A 16,753-nucleotide genomic window follows, 5' to 3' on the forward strand; every position below is an offset into this window, starting at 1 on the left:
TTTTAGAACGGAGGAGCGGAGCGTCTGGCTGCTCAGAGCTACGCTACGGAGGCTAATGGGATTTCTTGGTTTCCCTCATCAAACTCATCAAATACAAAATCCCAAAACTCCAAAACGCTTTCGTGGACAAGTTGTGACCTGCACAACCACCACGCTATGAGATAATAATGGAACGTTACGAAACGGAGCCGTTTTCGAGGTAAATACAGGGTAAATACAGAGACTGCTTGCTGAAAAACTGTCCCTGAACGCAACGCGCATCAGCGGTTTTGCATGAATTTACCTCTAAAACAGCTCCGTCTCGTAACATTCCATTATTATCTCATAGCGTGGTGATTGTGCAGCTCACAACTTGTCCACGACAGCCTTTTGGAGTTGTTGGGTTGTGTATTTGATGAGTTTGATGAGGAAAACCAAGAAATTCCCTTAGCCTCCATAGCGTAGCCCTGAGCAGCCTTCTGCTCCGCTCCTCCGTTCTAAGAACAGCTTACACTGACAATTAAAGGTAACGAACGAACTGCTATGACTATAGCGATTATGGCAATAGGCCAATTTGCCAAAATGTTGAACTATCCCTTTAACACAATCAAAAACTACAGGCTTTAACAATATTCTGAATTTAAATTGGCAACAAAAGTAATGAGAGCAAAGTGCTCCACGTCCACTGGAGGCAGACAGACAGCTGTCTCCTCCATTATTAAAATCTGTAAATAAGCTGCGAATAATATCACATTTTAGTTGTGCTCTCGCTGTGTTTTATTTCTCTGTGAAGTTAGGACGTACTCATAGATCCGAGGAAAAAAAGAAAAGAGGAGGAAAGTGATTGACAGACGTCAATCATCAGGTTACGCAACTGGGCGCACGTCAGGAGGAAAGCAGGAAAAACAAAAGGACATTAGAAACGCTAAGAGAAAAGGAATAATACTCGGAGAAGGAAAACGAGGGTCTATTGATAGTTTGCTGGTCGTTTTCAAAGGTAAGCCTATGTTGTTATTGATATTTCCTGCCATATTATTAATTAGGAGCGATTAGTACCGTCACGGTGTGGCATGATACGCGCATTAGAGGTTGTAGAGCGGATCAGGGGTCGAGTGTGTGACTGCATGGTGGTGATGAATTATTGTACTGTCTTTTACTTGGTGGCTGGCAGCTGGGGGCCCCCCTGGTGGCTGGGGCCCGTTTCAATTAAAACGGTTGAAACATAGGTAAGGCCGCCTATGAAACCATCACAGCTAACCATCTCAGTTAGGGTTAATATGTATTAGGGCCGTGATATACTTGCTGCAAACAACGCGAATGCGAGCGCATCATGGCTGCCACGCGTTACCTGCCTTCGTTTGATGCTTCAGTTGGGGCCAGACGCACACCTCGACGCGAGGTATCACGACGCGTGCGCGAGTTGCGATATTGACATTACCGCTAGAGGCGCTCGTGAATGAACACGGTGACGAGATCAGACCAGAACAGGCAGTCACTGTCGGAGTAATGGTGGAAACTTTTGAAGAGAGGCTGACAGACCGGGTGCGAAACTCGATGTTTCCATGTCATTACATAGTGACAGACGCCTGTCAATATACAGTGGTTGGCGACAGATCGGTGGGGATTTTCACAAGTTCCAGGTTATATTTCTGTTGTCTGCCCCAAGTGGAGACCGCCAGTATTGTGCGTTTTTTTGCTGCGCAGTGCTGCAACAAGTATATGCACTAGGGCTGGGCGATAAATCGATTTTATCGATTAATTCGAATTTGTACTTTACGTCGATTTTGTTTTAGTGCAAATCGATTTCCCCCCCGCTGGGCTCCCGTAGTTCAGACGCTTGATGAACAAACAACATGGCGGCGAGCAGTGAAGATCTCATCCCCAAGAAAGGAAACGTTTCTTCAGTTATTTGGAATTGGTTCGGGTTTGTGGCGTCGGACACGGAACAAACAGCACCTCGCTGCAAAGTTTGTTTAAAGGCTGTTGCTACCAAAGGAAGCAGTGCGTCCAATTTACTGCAGTACCTCAAACAGAGGCATCCTGCCGAGTGGGAGAGGTGTTGCTCCCTACGAGAGGAACAAGACCGCGGCAGCCCAAGCACCGCCACCACAAAACAACCTAGCGTCTTGGAAACATTTACAAACTGTATCCCATATGATAAGAAGGGTGCCCGGTGGAAAGCGATCACGGATGCAGTCGGGATGTATATTGCAAAAGACATGGTGCCCATATACACCGTGGAAAAGCCGGGGTTTATTCACCTGCTGAAAGCTTTGGACCCCAGGTACGTGCTACCAAGCCACAAATATTTTTCTGATGTTGCCTTGCCTCAGCTGTATAACAGTACATGCCAGAGGATCGCTACGGAGCTGGACGGGGTGTCGTTCTACTCCGCGACAATCCGATCTGTGGTCCAGCAGAGTGATGCAGCCTTATCTAAGTTTAACGGTGCATTTCATAAATGATGACTGGACTCTGCGAAGCGTCTGCCTCCAAACGGCGTACTTTCCAGATGAGCACAAAGGCGAAATAATTGCCCAAGGCTTAAAAGACGCCCTGAGCTCGTGGAATCTTCCGGAGGACCGACTCACCTGCATGACGACTGACAGCGGCACCAACATGCTCAAAGCCCTGAAAGACAATGGGTGGCCCAGCCTTCAGTGCTTTGGACACAGATTGAACTGTGCTATAGGTAAGAATCAAGTGATATCAAGAGCTGCATGATGTAATTAATGCATTATATTAAACCAATATTTCATAATCTACATGATTAATCATAATTATATACGTGATTGTAGGTCATGTTACACTAATTTTTTTTTGCTTGTGTATTTTCTATCTATCACAGAGTTTCTCGAACAGGAGAGGGCAATAGTCCGTGTCCTGGGTGCGGACAAAAAAAGTTGCCATCTTGTGCCCACTTGGCAAGATCTTCAGGTCTTAGAATCCATTAATCAAGCCGTAAAACCCCTCCAAGACTTTACCGACGCACACTCTGGGGAGTCATACGTGAGCGTTTCATGTATTAAACCGGTGTTCCATTTGTTCAAAACCAGTCTCCTACAGCCAGAGGAAAAAGACACAGAGCTCACTGCAACAATAAAAAGAAACATAATGCAGTACCTTGATGACAAATACAGCAACGCTGTGCAGGATGAACTCTTGGACATGTCCTCACTGATGGACCCAAGGTTCCGTACAACATACATTGACCCAGACAAGGTGAAAAAAGGGCTGTCGATGAACTCATGTCTCTACCTGCTCCTGCTGACAAGAATTACACCACAGCAGCCTGGTCCAGCTATGCAGATGTGCGAAGAACAACAGCCTCTGCCGAAGAAAAAAATGACTTTAGCTGCCTTCTTCAAGAAGAATGCACCTGTGTCATCTCCCAACCAGTCAGAGGCAGTTAAAATACAGACTGAGCTGACAACTTGTTCAGGTAAATGTTTTGTTTGCACTTTATCAACCTAAAAAAAGGTCTTATAATGTTATGTTTTACTTATTTATCTAAGTTAGTTTGAGGGGGTATTGAGTCAGTTTGAAACAGATAAAGCTTACTTACTAAGTTACATTGTCACTGTTTACAATGGCAGGCAGGGCTTGCCATCTCTTTTTTTTGTCTTGTTCATGATTTCCCTTTAACCCCAGAAGGGAAAATCAAAACAAAATACAATTAAAACTTGTTTTCAACAACTTCTCTGTCATCTGCAAATTGATTTTAAGTGGTGGGGGGAAAAAATCGATTTAAATCGTGAATCAGATTTTTTGTAAAAAAATCTGAGGTTTATTTTTTTAGGCCATATCGCCCAGCCCTAATATGCATAGACCGGCACAGACACGAGCAGCAAGTATATTGCAGCCTTAAGTCGACTGCTGACTGCAACATTTAGTTTTCATGACATTAACAAAGAGTTCAGAGCCTGATCATCCCTAAAAAGGAAAATGTTATGATTCCACCAGAATGCATTTTCTTGTTCTTTTTCTAACTGCATTTTTATTCAACATTCAAAACATACATCACACAGTTGGAGGAGATACTTATATACTTATGTTTGTTTCAACTTATGCATATTATTATATTTAACAGATGCATTTACATCTGCTCCACATATTGTTGGTGTTTTTTCATTACTTCTGCACTTCTACTAACACTCATATCACTGTAACATTTGTCAAACCAACATTACAGCTTTATCCTCAATTTGAAAAGCATAAAAATACACACAATAGTGATATAACTCGAGGATAAAAAAAGAAAGAAATATAGGAGCAAATCCATGTGTATCCGTGTATGGGAACATTATTTGTGGAGACTCACCATGTTGGATGATATTATCTTTTAATGGATAGTCCTCTGACATACTGCGAGATCTGCTGTAAATGGCAGATGCCTATAGGCTATTATTAAGTGTCTGTACATTAACGCCAGTCTCCCTCTGCTCTTAATGCTCTTACGCATGTGCCTGTGGACGTGTGCTCGGTGAAGGAGACCCAGCTGTGTGTCACCTAGCCAGCATCAATCTGGCCTGAGCCCCATGGGAATGAAGACCCGGGGTCAGCCTGTGTGGATACTTAGGACAGGCCCTTACATAATGGTCCCATTATGATACATGGTGTTCAGCACTAGACTGCACACTCACAGCAGCTATTTATAGCTCAGAGGGCCAGAAGTGGGGTAGTATTGTGGACAGGGAGGGAATCTGGATGGGGGGTGGGAGGGTCGTGGTGATGACAGAGTTGCCAAGCTCCCTCCTCAGTAACGTGACGATTTGATTGGGTCATACAAGCTGTTGTCACACATGGTGATATTTTCATTCTACGGCCTGTACGCTCACAGCAGAGGGTTCAGGCTGCGATATGTGGTCTACAGGAAGTGATGTAATCAATAGTGCATCAATATCAGCTGGAAAGTTGTGGGGGATGTTATGCTTGTAGTAATATTTTATACAAAGGCTACAGTCAAGGGACATTATGGAAATATCACTTTTTGAAGGCTCTTTAACATATATTTGGGTGTTTATCTTGTCTTCCAGCCCCCAGAATGTGAGAATTGACAAAAAAAAATCTGTAACTTTCAGGCTCCCTAGAGAATCCATTTGGTTTTATGAGCTGTTCCCTCAGTTGTCTTTCAGTGATGTAACTATAGCTATACTATAACCCCACCCCTACCTGGTACCAGTAGAAGGGGCGGGGCAAGCAGTGGTTCATTTGCATTTAAAGGGACAGGCTCTGAAAGCAGCCGTTCTGAACAGGGCTGTTTTGAGCAGATGAAAAGTGAGCCGTTTCCTTTAAAGCTGTTATATCTGCAGGTCTTATTGTTGCTCTTTGCTGCGTTAACAGCAGTAGCAATAAATTAGAAAATTCACATTAACATTGCATTATGTAACATCCAAAGGAAAATAAATCACTACCTCGCACTGCTTCCAATTGCAATTCGTAATACAACTACAACTCCCATGAGTCTTTGCTAATACGTCTTGGTTTGATTGACGGTCGAGAAATGGGTGACATTTTTTTTTCTTAATTTTTTTTTTTTAAGTATATTTTTGGGGCTTTTATTGCCTTTTTAATTGATAGTGCAGTCGAGAGAGAGACAGGAAATGGGGAAGCAGAGAGTGGGGGAATGACACGCAGGAAAGGGCCGTCCGACGCGGGACTCGAACCGGGGCCACCTGCACCGAGGACTGAGCCTCAACATGGGGCGGCAGCTCTACCCAGTGAGCTAAACGCCACCCCGAAATGGGTGAAATTTGGTACAAATTATTACAGCATGAGACATATAGGAACAGATGTAGCTGATGTAATAGGCTAATATACTGTACAGTGTATAACTGGTAACATCATTGTGTAATCACAGTCTGGTGTTGTTGATAGTTTTGTGTGAAATCTTGAAGCTACCTTATGTAATACAGTGTACTAAAGGCATTAACTTATTAGTGTGTTTAGATGAAAGCAGCTTGATTTACTAGCTTGAATATTTAATTTGAGCTAAACTAGCATACATTTCATTATGTTTAAACTGCTCTCAATCAAAACACGAGGCTACATAACCTTCACTACATGATCTATTGTTTAGTTTTTTCTTTTTTTTTACTCTTGGGTTAGGGTTACCATAACTACAATGGTTTAACATAGTGAGTGGACCTAGATCAGAGACTCAAACTAACAAAAGACTGAGCTGACTGTGCATTCCCCTCTCTCTGTCTATGGAGACCAAAGGATTAGTTTTCAGTTTTCATTGGTGCAGAGTGTGATGAAGTCAGCTGCTGGGTTTTGCTACTGTAACGCTGCTTCCACTGCGTCTGACCCACATGCATAATTACCTCTTGAGATCTCTGGTTAATGAAGGTCCGACGCACTCGGTTGGCGGTGACAGTCACATCTGACGTGCAGCTTTTGTGTGTTGACTACATGTTGAACACAACCGCACAAAGATGGAGTGTAGTCACATTGCACTGTGGGTGTCAATAATATAACACCAGGGTTTAATTAGATATATCTCGAAAATAAAACCCTTATAGTTGATATACAGAAGGATGTGTGTGAGTCATTTCTTATTGTCTAAATGTAGAATGTTAATACAAGGGTCAGTTGATCAGATCCAACTTTTACTGCAGAAATAAATAATATGTGACGTTCTAGGATAAATAAATATGATAATATAATCCTAGACAAATGTTTAATTTAGATGTGAAAGTTTGCAGTTTGAATATACTTGTACTACTTGACAAAATCACCAGAGACCAGATCAAACAGGACCGGCACATGATACAAAACAATTTTTAAAGACTGAGCTTCTGTGCTCAATAGTTAACATTTAATAATTTATAGGCGAGCTATTTTTAGAGCTGCATTAATCAATATTTTACATTAACAATGGATGAAGTGTGTTTAATGTACAGGGGTCACAAACCCACAGAGAACTGTTATCTCCGCCTCTGTGGAGCTCTTTATTGTCTTTGAGCTCATTGATCTGGTTTCAGTGATCACACCTTGGCGCCATCATCAACACCGACCCATAGGCTACAGTAAAAGATGAGCGAGGAGCACTGGCTGCTAAAGAATGAGACATTGTTATCTCAGCACTTGTTGGTCACCAAACCCGAACGAGGGCGTGAACACAACATCCATCAGCTGGACAGAAACACAACTCCAAATGAGCACTATAATGTTGCTGTGTGTCTGCCAAGCGCCTGAAGAAGCAACTGTTTTCTTTGACCATAAAAACTTTACAGCTTATTGCACAGCTGCAGCCCCTGAGTGGTAGAGGAATAATATTTGAGCTAATGCTGTTTAAAGCAAAAGCGTGGTTCAATAATGAACCACAGGCAGTGATACTGCCTCCACAAGCCTTCTTCTAATGATGTAAGTATTCAGCAGTGTGGATGTAGCTGCTTGTCACCGAGGTGCAGATGTCCTGTTGTTACCCAGTGGCAGTCACATGCGAAGGACGTGTCGATACTTGAACCGCCTCTGCCTCTCTGACACAAATGTAAACACCCACATGACCTACACAGACGGCCTGGAGGCAGCACTAAAACACAACTGTTATTGGCACACTGGTCAGCCACCCCCTCCACCCCCACCTCCACCCCCAGCCCATATCTGGGTCATTGTTCAGCGATCTTTCATGAAACTCAGTCCTCACTGAGGCTGGTGGGTGAGATTATACACCGGGCCCTATAGGTGAGAGGTTACATAAATGGTGACAGAGATGTAAAGGTTATCTAAAGGTGAGCAGGTAAATGAATTGGAGATACTGTATTAGGTTTGTTCCTGGAAGCTGCATGCTTATAGCTCAAGTCTTCTTCTTTTTCTCCCTTCCTATAGCCGTATCTGAAAGACAGAACAGCAGGGCAGAAATTGCTTATTGAGTAACCTTTCTGTCTGCTGCAGAAGGGTTTTGCTGCACTCCACAGAGGCGGACTTGTATACTGTACTAGCTGGAGGTTAAATGCCTGGCCCATGATCTTCGAGACAATGGCTGTTTGCAGAGTTAGTCAAGACCGATCAATTTCATTTATCCAGCACCAACTCACAAATTTGCCTTAAAGGGACAGTATGTAGCTTTTTTGGCTTTTTATTAGCAAAAATCAAATATTGCTTTCATCGTATTTACCAATGTCTAATCACAACCGCAACCAAATGAAAGCTGTCTCGTAGCTTAGAATGACCGGTGCACCCACCGGAGGCTGTCATGTTGCATCGCCATCTTTGAATACGGTACGCGAAAGCGGACAAACTCAAAATCTATTATTTAGTGTCTGTGACTCGGCTTGTGCCCGGAGGATGATCGACGTAGTTTTTTTTTTTTTTTTCTCTCTGCGGTTATAAAACACACAGTAGTAGCACCTACGCTACATCTTACAATGCTGAGCTGTTGTTATACAAAGTGCAGCCAAACAGAAGGCTGAAGAGAGAGGGACAGCAGAGGCTCCTCTGACAGCTGTGGAGCTGCAGCTCAACCGGTTGGAGAGCACAGCGACCCACAACGTTTTCTAGCAGCGCCGTTGTTAAAGCAGAAGTAAGCGATCCGGTGGTTTTGAGTTGGCAGCCCCCCGCCCTCGTCCCTACGTCACCACATTCACGCGCATCCCTTGGCTGCACACACAGAGAGGACCGCCCCTTTATGCCGTTCTCTCTCCTCATTGGATAAAGCTTGTAGGATACAAGGAAAGTTTTCTCCTCGGCTTACAGCAGAGCAGAGTGACTGACAGACCCGTGTTTCAGACCAAACACTCTATATAAGTGATTGCTGTCAGAAGATAGAACTATTTAAGACTTATATTAACACAAACATTTCGCTTACTTCTGCTTTGACAGCTGATCATACCGTATATATGTCCGAGTACGTTGTCCTCTGATCTTCCTTCATGGGACCGCACTGCCGAACTGGCACATCCTGTAAGTCCTCCTGTGTAACTTTTTGCTGTGAAATATGACTGAAGGCACGAGTGGAAGTCTGCACGTGTGTTAAAAAAAAAAAAGACCGTAATTCGTAATTGTTCAAAGATATTGTTAGCGGTTAGCAAAATTCAAATTGCACTCATTATCTACTCACCCTCATGTCGACTAAGGGCTGGGAGAAGTTTCAGAGTCCTCCGTGCCTTCTCTGAGTTACAGCGGGTCTCGGTGTAGCAGTGCCAAGTCCAAATCTTGCGTGACTGACGCCGGCGCAAATCAGGTGAGATTTGGACGGACCAGGAAGAGGAGCTTCCGCTACAAAACAAGCTTGAAATATAGACTTATTTCATTTTTTTCAGAACAATTTCACATTTCAGGGCTTCAATACAAGGCTGACATTACATATGAGCAGCATGGAGGTATTTGGATGTCTTTTTGTTACGAAGAAAAGTGGTATCCATTTGCAACCGTTATATGGACATGCACTGCTACGCCGAGACCCCCTGTAACTCAGAGAAGCCACGGGTAACTCTGAAACTTCTCCCAGCCCTTAGTCGACACGAGGGTAAGTAGATAATGAGTGCAATTTGAATTTTGGGTGAACTATTCCTTTAAGCTCCCCCATAGGAACATCGGCAAGAGCTAAACTAAAATGTATGGAGTGCCTCATGGCTCCGTACTCACTCCACTGCTATTCATTGTTATAGGTCATTTTCACTTTATCTGCACATGCATTCTATAAAAAATAATTTATATGCTGATGACATCACCCACCTTTTTACACCAGTGAAACGGTCCATCCTGTATATAGTACATCAAGAACCTATTGTACAAAATATTATCTCAGTGTAAAACCATTTTATCATTTGAATGCTGTTCCTCCTGTTGAGGCAGAACTTACTGCTTTATTCTTTAATTGCATTTTTAAATGTTTGTCAAAATAAAGAGTCACTCCAGTTGGCATCATATCAATTCTATTGTGAATAAACACTTTTTGGTACACTGCATATAGATTCACTCAAAAAATATTTTGCAGATGTGTTCATTTAAAGGTGTACAGAAATGGCCGTTTGTCCTGTTTGTCGCGCCAAGTTGTCACGAGCTGCAACAAGAGTTTACCCGAGTAAGGAAAACAAATTTGATTGGTCGTTATCGAGCGGGCGGGATATTCAAAACTTGGGGCGAGACCGAGCTCCGTGTGTGTGTGTGTGTGTGTCTCAGACGTTTGAATGACAGATGACGGATCCAATATCAGTGGCTGATGAATCGTGTACAGGCTGACGTATAATCCGTGCGCCTGCATTATCCAATGCGGAAAAAAAAATACACACTTTCATCCCGGATTTACTCAAAAATAGAATTTTGCACAAAGTTTGGCCTACATTGTCTGAAATATGAGTTATCACATTAATTTTATTATCCAGAGTGGGCTCAAATTCAGTTTTCTTTTCTGTACACCTTTAATGGTTGAATATGTTGAGTCGGTGGAGAATGGGCAGACTACCACCATCTGGTGTCTCGAGATAGGAATTGCAACAACAGAAAAATAATTTGGTTGCCAGACCGTTGCTAAGTATAACACACAGTTGCTAGGGACGCCGCTATGATCAGAGGAGCACAGAGGAGAAGAATATGCATGATATTTACCTTATGTTTAATTTTTACCTTCGTTAAACAGCTTTGGACTAATTGTGATGTTAGATAAATGACTTGTAACTTGTCACTTCCACATCGTGGCTGAAAACCAAACCTGTATGATCAAAGCCTCTGACCCGGTGTCACAGCTCTCGTCCCGCGAGTCTGCGACACAAACACACCCCATAAACTGTAATCTCTTGTTTATGACAGATAAGACTACACAAATACACACATCGTAACATACATCGATCCACCGACTGATTATAAAAGGCTTTGTTGAAAACAAATGCACACAACCTGGAGGAGGCTTAGCAGAACAGCGGAGAAGTGAGCCCCAATGCCGACCACTTGCTGGTACGAAGTAAACAGGAAGTCATTGTCGAGCCCGTCAAAATTTCTTAAAGCTATAGTGCGTAACTTCTATCACCCCTAGAGGATTTCTGCATTATTACAACGATCCGGCCGGCACCTCAATATGTCCCGGTGTAACCGGCCCCTCCCCTCCCCACCGCTACCGTTTGTCACTCTCTTCCTTGGCCAACAGACCTTCTGCCGAACGAGAAGGCTTTTTCTTTTTAGTAGGATCCACTTCTCAACCTCTTGGTCGCTTCTTCGGGTTCTCCGCCATGTTGCTTCTAGCAGCGCTCTCCTCCCCCCTCCCTTCTCGTTGTCAGGTAAAACCGATGCTGCGTTCGAGGCAGGCTTTTGAAACTGTAAGTTACGGCTTCAAGTCACGACTTTCGACTTTGTAGCGTTCCAGGCAACCCGTAACTCGTGTTTTTCCGACCTGATACCCGTGAAAGTCACTATAACGGCCACTCGTAACTTCCGACCCGTGAACTTGTCCGAGATCGAACTGGTACGACTTCACAGGTCGGAAAAACACGAGTTACGTGTTGCCTGGAACGCACCATTATTTCCTGTGCGCCAGCGCGGAAGGTCGCCAACGTCACCAAATACAAAAAGAACAAATACTGAAAAATACCGTGAGGTGTTAGAGGAGCTGAACGGCTTAAAGCAGAACTATGCAACTTGGCCGGAAATAGCTCGCTCCTTCGTTGGTTTCTCTTTTTTTCCCTCTCCGGGGCTCCCCCACAGTTCTGGGAGGCACATGTCACTGTCGTAAAAAAAAAAACTCGCTGCCCCACCTCCTCCACCCCCTCCCTACACGTGCTTGTGTTTACTGCTGAAGGTAGAGAGCGGTGTTTGCTAAGCACGGAGCTAATGCTAACACGGAGCTAACGCTAACAGGGAGCTAATGCTAACACGGAGCTAACGCTAATACGGCCACACACAGACAAAGACACAAAGACACAGACATACACACACACATGAATAAAGGTTCCAAAACGCGAAGGCGTGTGTGTGTGTGTCATGATGTATTACATTATCTTATAAAAGATCCATGGTGTGTGTGTGTCTGTTAGCATTAGCTCCGTGTTAGCCACAAGCCGAACTTCATCAGTACAAACATGTTTCCATGGTTTCCTCCGACTTTCCGAACTCAAACCAATCACGATTCATGACATGCATGACGTCATCTGCGTTCTTATCTCGTACTGCCGTAAGGCAGTTTCTCGCGATAGTTCTGTCCATTGATGAGATTTACACCGAGACGGAGGACTGATCTTGCAAGTGCGGTTTTCAGCCAGTGGGGGGGGTGAGCGCATTGGCCTAGACCCCATTCACCTCATAATAGGTCACTCTACCATCACAGTGACTCTGAGCCACAATAATTACAGCCGAAATCCTGCATAGTTCTGCTTTAATCAGCGTTGTATCATCTCCTCTTGTAGTGGCTTGGGTGAAACGGATATTTACAGACACGTACTGTAGAAGTTACGCACTATAGCTTTAAATTAGTTAATTCAGACTAAATAATTTTTTTAATGGAAAAGCAATATATTCTGCACCCCTCTAAAAGCCCCTTCTTGGATGTTTTATTTTTGAAAAAAAAAAGAAGCTTTTAATAAGCATTCTCCATATTCAACCTTTAAATATGGTAGCACTTACATTTCTCTAAACTATAAAAACAAAACACCCAAAACAGATTTGTCTGATATAAACATTATATCTGGAAAACAGAGCCTTTTTATTGGGTTCATTGAACTTTTCACTTTAAGGTCAGTGCTGCTATATTGTTATATTATAGGGATCAATGAAGTACACATGTACAGCATGTCTATGTGCATATGCTATATGCAGTAGTTCATGTCCACATTGGTTTTAAATGCTTGTGCAGCTATAAATATTGTTCCTATTGATTAGTTGTTTGCTTTATTGATCTATCTCATGTTTTCTCGTCCACTCCCTTGTTCTTGTTTTTTCTTGATGGCATGTGACCATTCTGTGGTTGTAACTGCAAACGTTTCTTGTATTTCACGCGTTAATACTGTGGCTCTCACCTCTGAGCTTCATTACTATTGATTGCCTCCTGTGAGGTCACCTAAGAATCCCAGTTTATTTCGACCCACACCCTTATCATGCATCTCTCTGGACAGAGTGTCAGCTAAATGTCTGAAATGTCAATGACACTGTGGAATATTAATGAACACATTGTGCCTCAAGCTGGTGGACATTACAAAAAACAAAATCAGCCTTGAGAAAAGGTTGTTTTATCCTGTTTTAATTCACCAATTAATCGTCACACAAAATCCATGTTATCTCCAGTATTATTTGATTATTCTGCAGCTGGTACCTAGCATTGTTTTTTGCATTGAGAATCAGTGAGTTAGTTGGATTTAGAACATAAACGGCCACTATGTTGCCTGTAGTATTGCAATTTGTTTGACTGACAGTCCAGAGGGCAGGTGGTTCTGTGGCCTTCATCTCTTTACCACACACCCTGACAGGTGTGGTAGCTTTTCAACCCCATGTTATGCATCTTAAAAATTCCCCCGGGCACCTAGCTAGTTCAGTGCTCAGGGAACTAATTTTTGAAAAAAGGTGTAAAATTGTATTGGATGTTATAAACTGTGATTTCAGCCATTTTGAATCATTACTAATTTATATGACAAACATTTCACACTTTTGAACCTTTCAATCATTAATAATTCATATAGCTAGACCGATACAACGATCGCATTACTGCGGCCGCTGCACCGATCCGCCTGTCAATCTCACGCTCCATCCTTCCCTCACTCGTGAACAAGACCCCGAGATACTTAAAGGTACATTGTGTAGGAATTACTCCCAGTGTTGCGGTTCTATATCGCAAGCAACTCAATGCTGCATTCACGTGAAATTGGGCAGACGACAGCCGCTGCACGTAACGGCATAAACAAGTCTCTATGTAAACAAGTGGTCCGTCAGCACGAGGCAAAACAATACACGTGACAATATGTTGTCATGGCGATGTCGTATTGTTTACCTGACCCATGTTTTACCGGCTTTCTCTGGACTTCTGCGACTAAAATGACATCTGGTTTATTAATAATAATAATAATTCATTTAATTTATATAGCGCTTTTCAATAACCCAAAGACGCTTTGTTACCGACGGCCGTCTGCCCGACTGCAGGTGAATGCAGCATCAGTGTAACGCTCCATTCCTCCTCACTGCGTTACCGCGGTGACTTTTCACAGACCTGAGCCGACAGCTCCGGTGTCTCCGCTGAGTTTCCGCGGTTTCCTACCGTCACCCTGCCACTGAACGTAAAAACATGGCCCCTGAAGGTCCTGGCTCCAAGGAGCCAACAGGACAACATCATCTGCAAAAAGCAGAGATGAAATCCAGTGGCAGCCACTGAACAATTACCACCACTAGAAAAATATCCTTAAATGTACATTTAGAGGAAATAGAAGATGTATGATTAATTTGTGAATTTGATTTAATAGTTTAATCCACTGACAGTCTGAATATCTACATGTGTACAATATAGGCATTTTTATTAATGTGTGAATGCTTTCCTGTCATGTTTTTATGAGGACATTGGTCACAAAGAATATCTATTCTCCCCCATCCTCTATCCCCCTGCATCCTCTCTTTTTCTATAATTATCCCTGTTTCTCATGTTCACCTCCCTCTCCTCCTCTCTTTTTTCCCGCCTTCACTCAGCCCTTTGGAGAAGATATCCCACAGGTTACCGCACTTACTGCCTGTCGTGTTGAATGTTAATGTGGCCGGCTGATGCGTGCCACAGCGACAGGAGCAGAGATGTCTTGAATAGAAGAAGGAGGGGGAGGAGGGAGGGAGGGGGGAATAGTAGAATGAGAGAGAGAGTGTTAGAGAGAGAGAGAGAGAGAGAGATGAGAAAGACGGGGAAAGAGCAGGAGAGCATAGGACCTCAGGGGTTTTCAGGGAGGGGAGGGGAAGGTGAGGACCAGAGCGAGTGAGGGGAGGGATGGAGGGATGTGACGTGAGTGAGCGGGAGTATGGAAACTGATCATTGCAGGCAGCGCAGTGTTGGGTAATTGCTCTCTCTCTCTCTCTCTCTCTCTCTCTCTCTCTCTCTCTCTCTCTCTCTCTCTCTCTCTCTCTCTCGATCCGCGGCGATGCTGCTCTGACCAGACGCTGCCGGAGAAAAACAAACACTACCCCATCCACATACTCATACACTGACATGCAGCAGAGAGAAGGCTGCTGCTGCTGCTGCTGCTTCTCCTCCATCTCCTCCCCTCCATCACACACACACACACACACACACACACATGCACAGTCACACACTCTTCTTACAAAACACCCACTCTTGCCTCCTTGCAGTTGAGAGAAGATCCAGAGGAGAGGACGCTGCAGGAATGAGCGCGAGGAGCTCCATCTGAAAACATCTGCCTGGAGGACTCCTCCCCTCTCTGCTCTCCTGGTGGTGAACTCCAGCGCTGCAGCAGGTGAGTGGCATGTTGATCTCTCACATCGTCCGTGGTGTCGCAGTGGCCACTGAACGCACCACCGGTCCGTGGCATTAGATCTTCCATCCGTAAGGTGGATCCACGCTCGCTCTCGAGTCTCCTCACCACTGCACCACCAGAGGACGGTGGTAGCCGATATGGATTTTTGATTATTGACAGGATGCCAGCCGGGTGTCTTCAGAGGATGCACTGCAGTTAGGCAACACTGGAGAGAGACAGAGGTGCAGGAATATAATGCACACATTATGCTGGTATTATGTATAAGATAAATTAGAAGCTGTGTGTGTGTGTGTGTGAGACATTAAACACCTAGTCTCATCTCCAGAGGCAGATCAAAGTTTATGAGGGAAGATGATTCCCACGCACCCAGCGTGTTAACACAGCAGCACTGGTGGCTGCACATCGCCTTGACTGTCGCTCTCCCTTTTAACTGTCCTGTATATAATAATAATAATAATAATAATAATAATAACGAAGCTGTGTTAATAATTCATACAGCTTTTTGTTTATGAAATCCTGCTGCCTCCTGTTGCGGCTTCCTCAAGGCAAAAAATATGGTGTCACTGGGGAGATGGATGTACACACACATAACATGACACACAAAATGAGACACGGGGTCATGCCTCACTAAATTCACATCCGCGTTCATTAGTTACACACGCGCACACAGACACGCGCATCCTCCATGTGAATGAACGCATCCACCTGTTGATCCAGGGTTTACGTTCCTGGTAATTGGAGAAATGATACACATACACACACACACATACAGATGCCCGAGTGACACCAAACATACAATTACACGCACACTCATTTTAGACCAGCAGTAGGAAAAGCGAGGTTGTATAAATCTCACCAGCAGAATTGTGATATTGTGATGTGCTGCTAATCAGTGCAGCTCCACGGTGATGTACCGTGTGTATGTGTGTATGTGTATATATATATATATATATATATATATATATATATATATATATATATATATATATATATATACTAGGGGTGGGAATCTTTTACTATCTCACGGGGAATCTTTTACTATCTCACGATTCAATTCGATTCTGATTTTTGGGGCTATGATTTGATTCAAAATCGATTTTCGATTCAAAATGATTTGATTCATAATGATTTCTGCTTCAGTCTATCGGTGTGCAAAGGATCCTCATGATCTACTCCAGTCTGCTTTGCAAGACAGAATGACTAAAGTGTCTTTTTCACATTTATTGAGTTTTAAACATTTATCCATGCTTAGATGGAATTGTTGAAACTGTTGCATAAAAGCATTATCACATATTACTTAAGTAACAAAATTAAAAGTGCCTCTTTATTTTTTTTAAAATAGTGCAGTTAAACATGCTGCCTTTTAAATTCTAAAGAAAAGG

This window comes from Trachurus trachurus (genome assembly GCF_905171665.1).
Source record: "Trachurus trachurus genome assembly, chromosome: 16".
NCBI classification, from domain to species: domain Eukaryota; kingdom Metazoa; phylum Chordata; class Actinopteri; order Carangiformes; family Carangidae; genus Trachurus; species Trachurus trachurus.